This window comes from Gopherus evgoodei, chromosome 4 (genome assembly GCF_007399415.2).
Source record: "Gopherus evgoodei ecotype Sinaloan lineage chromosome 4, rGopEvg1_v1.p, whole genome shotgun sequence".
NCBI lineage: Eukaryota > Metazoa > Chordata > Testudines > Testudinidae > Gopherus > Gopherus evgoodei.
In genome coordinates this window covers 106,092,400-106,098,399 of record NC_044325.1, presented here as the reverse complement: position 1 = coordinate 106,098,399, position 6,000 = coordinate 106,092,400, and positions in this window count along the sequence as shown.

Below are 6,000 nucleotides of genomic sequence, written 5' to 3'. Positions count from 1 at the left end.
TCTTCTCACTTGAGTTAAGTTTCCTTTATGCTATTGAGAATATTCCCGGTGGTTAGTATAATGCTTTTCTTTTACTCTGCTTTCCAAAGTGGGTTCGTGAGTATCCCATCCAAGTACAGGATTTCAAATACATTCTGTTAATAACATTGAGTCATAGAAGAGGGAATCGAGTTACTCAGATCATACCAATCTTTAGCTCGTCTCGGACCCGGGGTTCAAGCGTAAACCCTAATATCATGCAAGCAAATTGTTCCCCTCTCGTTCATTTGCTGAAGGGGAGCCTTTGCACAAGCTATGAGGTCCATTTGGCTGCTTTTCTGGCTGTGTGCGTTTGGCAGGGATCCGGGAGTTGGTTCCCGTGTAACGTTGATACGAGGAGTCTGGAGGGAGAGTCAGAAGGGTGGTTACCGAGAAATCCCGCTCTGGGAGAGCTGGGGAGGGAGAAAAGAATTGCATCAGGCTGATTGCTTCTCAGTGCTTTAAAGCAGAAAAAGCCTTTTTATTGCACCCCGGAGACTTGCACAGAAAACCTTTTCAGCCTTTCATAAGCATTTCACTTTGTAGAGATGATACTCAGTAGACATATAATATGAACTGATCACCCCTGGACATAATTGCTAAGGTAGAAGCCAAACTATTTCTCTCCTAACCCAGACAGCTTTGGACCCTGCGAAATTCCGAAAGAGACCCCCTGCCTCTGACATCAAGTAGATGGATGGGATTTGAGAAAAATCTACAGAAGGGTTGCTGAGTCCTACTTCTACACAAAGCCATCATACCATGTGACCACAATATTAACACTTTCAAGAATGATCTGAAAAACTGAAAGACTATTCCTGCACGGAAATATTATCCAATACATATTCGATATACACACCCATCTATAATCATGATTTCTTCAGTTACTTAAATGAATCATATATAGATATACCAATTCCTATTTCATTGTTTCTCATTGTTGGAAACTACCGTCTACATGTGCTTGAACATCAAATGTGTGACGTTTTTATTTTAGGTTTAGCTGATATTTGATAATGAAACTTTACATTAACACTCTACTACGACCTTCCATATCTGAAAAACTGGTGAAATTACCTAATCGTTTTTACAGAATATGGCTAACAACACTTTAAAATGGGTAATCCGGCTCCCAAATCCACATTTAAGACATTAAATTGTATTTCAAGAGGGGAGCAGCTGCGCGGAGCACTTTTTTAAATTTGGATTTAGGAGTCTAACTTTCTATAATATGACCCGTACAAAAAATATAATTACAGGAATAGCTCCTGTTGTAGTAAAAAATTAGGTGCCGATTGATAAGAAGATGAATGCAAAATATGTGCTGTTTTTTGTTAATGTTGTTTTTAGTTCTAAAGCATAAATATACTTGATCACAGTGAAAACACGTTAAAAGACGCGCACACTTCACTGGCCACCTAAAAAAGGTATTGCTGATTATTTTTTTCTGTCATCATTTTTGGTTTTCCATTACCAAACTTCTCCCGTTCATTTTAATAATAATGATTGCGTAATACATCCATTTTTAAGCCGCACACTTTGGCTGATCGTAAATCAGCATCAGGTTTCCTCAGATGACTAGGAATTCATGTCTTTCTAAACTCTCTAACATTTTCCCTGGGTTCAGAATGTAATAACAGTTACAGGTCCAGAGGGGGCTTCGATGTTTTATTTTATTTTCAGGCTTCCGACTTCAACTGCAGTACGCAGTAAATGGCTTTATACAAGTGCACAACTATGCTGAAGATGTTATTGTTAACTGTAAATTACCTTGGGTTTACAGTTTTCCCGAGATTTCTCCATAGTTATATATAGAATTTCGACTTTTCAGCTTTTGATGAAAGTGTCCAAATATATTTAAGTTTTATTCCTCTTGCTTACACGAGGTATATTAACATTTTACCACGCCTGTACTTGCAATCTACGTGCGCACCGAATTAATTTCATATACGAAAACTAATCTAAAAGAATTATCATAATTTCACTATACAGAAATTAGTGGACTCCTGACTACCACTAGGACTACTTCAAAACTTTGCTAAGGATTTTTAGGGCTGCCACAAGGGTGAAATTCTTGTGTTTTTTTACAAGAAGGTTCACCATCCTCCCGGGAACTATTGACAATGCGTTCATATGGATTTCATAGACAGAAAAACAGAACAACTTATTTGCAATTGAAATAACGTTCTAACAGAAAATGTAGGACACTCACCAAACTCATCTGAATTTGTGCCAACAGCCAAGATCACTTTGCTAAAAGCCATAACGAATTTAAAGATCAATCTGCAGAAATGAGAGTATCTTAACCTGAAATGCAGAAATGTGACATGCATTTAACTGGAATCCCTTGGGAACAGTTTTTGAAGTTTTTATTTATTTATTATTATTATGCTTTTTCCTTCTAACAGATTAATGGAAGTTTGATTTTAAATAACCCATTCAGAATGCTTATTTTCACCAAGACAATTTCTAATACTCTATTGGAAGAATGAATTAATGTGTTTTGCCTCTTTGGTATCCTTATTTCTGGACATTAGAAATATTTGTCTTTGAAGCAGACAGGCAGGATGAGGTAATATCTTTCACTGGACCAACTTGTTTTTAAAGCAGTTTGTCATTGTTTACAGTTAATTCTTTGCTTCACAGGCATTACATTAGTCTTTTCAACATGGCCTGTACAGTTGTGTGTGTGTGTGTGTGTGTGTGTGTGTGTGTGTGTGTGTGTGTGTGTGTGTGTGTGTGTGTGTGTGTGTGTGTGTATATACACAACAAAATACATTTGCTTAAAGGAATCCAGCTTTCCACATCCACATAAATATTTTCTCTCAAACATATAGATAGAGATGGGTTCACTGTAAAATAATTTAAAAAGCTACATTCTGATTGTTTTTGTTAGAGATGCAAATCTGTAAAGCTATTTTCTCTTCAATGAACCGATTTTCTATTTAATTTATTTATTTATGTTAATAGGAGAAGCCTAGGTTTCTCAATAACAGGACTTGTCCTGTCTACAGTAGGGGCAAAGTCTTGTTTAAAATTGTTAATTTTAAAAAGTTTTAGCTGACACATTTTAAAACTTAACCATTTCCCCAACTCTAGACCTTCCCATTGTGTCTTCTGAGCCTGGTTAGCCCTGCTAAGCACCACCAGCTGAAATGGTGTTAAAATAATAGTGTTTACACTGTGTGTTTAGTATGGTGTTAGTTAATGTGTTCTAACACAAGCCTATATACTGCACAAAGGAGCTGCGCATGAAGGAAACAGGGAGAACAGCCACTCTCCACAGTGGCTCCACATTGAACACCACAGACATACACAATGGGCATGTGCTGAGATGGTGCCATAGATCCACATTTATCATACAGAGCCAGTGAACTGTGAGGAATTAAATTCATGCCCCACTCTCTCCATGCACATAATACAGGGGTGCACAGAGTCTAACTGAGCCTTAGGCAGGTAGAATAAATTACAGCATGAGAGTCTGTCTATAGAGTTAAACAGTCCCTTTCTATAAAGGGAAACCTACGGAACATAGGAATTGCTACTGGATCAGAATCATGGTCTATCTGGTCCAGTATCCTGCCTTCAATGGTGGCCAGCCAGCACCAGATGCTTCAAAAAAAGTGCAAAAAACCTTGCAATAGGCAGATGTGGGATAAGTAGCCTTCCAAGTAGGTCTCACCCTAACAACCTAATGGAGAGTGGTTTAAACTCTGAAAATGAGGTTTTATATATTTTCCAATTTGTTTTTGTTAGCATTAACTAGAAATCTGGATGTTCTTCTCCAAATCTCTTTTTGAGTACTGCTCGTCCAATCCAGTTGAAGGGCCAAATTCAGAACAGGTGTAAGTGGGCCTCAATTCTATAAAAGTAAATAGAGTTTCAGCCAGATCTCAATTTGGCCATTAAATGAACATCTGCCCTGCAAAATTTCTTGAAGTTTCCTGAACTACATAATCACTAAGGTTGACCCCATCATGGAAGTATTTTCTCTGTAACTACCATGGGAAGCTGCATCAGGCATTCTTCAGCCAGTGCTTGCTCAAAAGCCCAATCTGTGAGTCCAACAAGTTCACTAACTGGTTGGTCCCTTGAGAATGCATAAATGACTCAATGAGCATATGAGCAGGTTGGATTCTTCCCAGATGTTTACATTTTTTCTAGGCTAATATAGTAACACTGTTGAGAATTATATTTTTTAAATATATACTGCATTCTGCCTTGTTCTTGAAATGGTGCAGAAAATAATAAGGGTAAGTATCAGAGGGGTAGCCGTGTTAGTCTGGATCTGCAAAAGCAGCAGAGAATCCTGTGGCACCTTATAGACTAACAGACGTTTTGGAGCATGAGCTTTCGTGGGTGAATACCCACTTCGTCAGATAAGGGTAAGAAGAGTGAAGATCTCCCTGATTGAGGGAGAATCCAGCTTTATGTGTAGTTAACTCATACAAATTTATAGATTTTATAAAATTAACAGATACTACAGGGATAAGGGGAATGGCCAGATAGGTTAGACAGATTAAAGAGATATATTTGGAGTGTGGCCTCTCTATCTAGTCTATAATATTCTTCCTAGCTATTTTTGTCACGCAGAGAAAGGAAGCAAAGGGGCACAAGGGGCTTGCAAACCTCTTCCTCCTGGGGGAAAAATACAGAGATAGAGATCAGGAAGAAAAGGGAGGCTCTCATAGGGCTTTCCATTAATAAAATGGGACTTTGCATACCACAGTGACTAACAGGGCAGGTCTGGTGACTAATAGCACTCAAGTAACTCAAATGAGTTATATAGTTGTGGCAGGAGGATAGTATAATGTACAATGAATGTTTGGTACTGTTTTTTTTATGACACAATCTATGGACTTTCTATGGCTTGTATGTCTCGAAAGACTGTGACATCGTGAACTGAAATTGGGTCTGTATTTGTTTAGAGTTGTCAGGTAATTGGTTCATCTCTCCCTTAATACAACTCCTTCTCTCCAAAGAAAATACACCTGCAGATTATTAAATGGTAATCTAAATTTAAGAAATAAGGTGTGTATATATTTATATGTGTATGAGTCATGTTAAAATAATCACAGTAAGTGATTATATTCCAGGAGGACACACACCATCAGGTGTTGTAATGTGATAATCAGATAGACCTTAGTAAATATTATTACAAAACAAATTATAAGGTTGAATAACTTTTATTCTTCAAACCTAAATAAAAATCATTCTGATATTAAAACAATGTAAATGAATGGGACACTTTAAAAAAAAGCCAACAAAAAAAAAACTTGTCTAGGTTATTATCTTCACCATACGTTTTTTAAACTGACCCTAGTAAATCATTTATTGGAAGAAGTCCAAGCATTAGAGTAATATTTTTTTAATTTTTTTTTGTTTAAAAGACTGTTTACATTGGATTATTTTTAACTTAATGGAAACATTGCCTTTGGTCTTGGATTTTGTAAAAGCTTGTTTTTATAAAATCTAAATTTGAGAACAAATTTAACTTAACATATTCTTTTAAGTAAGACACAATATTTAAAACTTCGGGGTCAGATTCTAGTCTGCACCGAGATCTACTTAGCAAAGGAGACAGGAACAAATTGTCAGGGAGCCATTTATGGTTCCCTGATTCTCAGTCCTACACAGTTCCAGTCCCAGACCCACTGTTCGTTTGAGCAAGTCCTAGGCCCTAATTCATGCCAGCTGGCAATGGGCCCCATCAGGATCTCCTGCCAGCTGTAAATTACCAAAGCACAACAGTGTTCCATACATGCCCTCCTCTGAGATAGAGGGGGAGAGTGAGGTAGGAGGTGGTTATACTGGCCTTATACCAGCTGAGGGCTCACCCAACAAGAGGAATGCTTAGTTTACCAAATATGGCTAGTATATGGCTCCTTTACACCTCTGGAGCAGCATAAAGGGGACAGATTGAGGGGAGAAAATCTGGTCCAGAAACTTTACCTTAATTTAAATTCAGTAGATCTGTTTAAT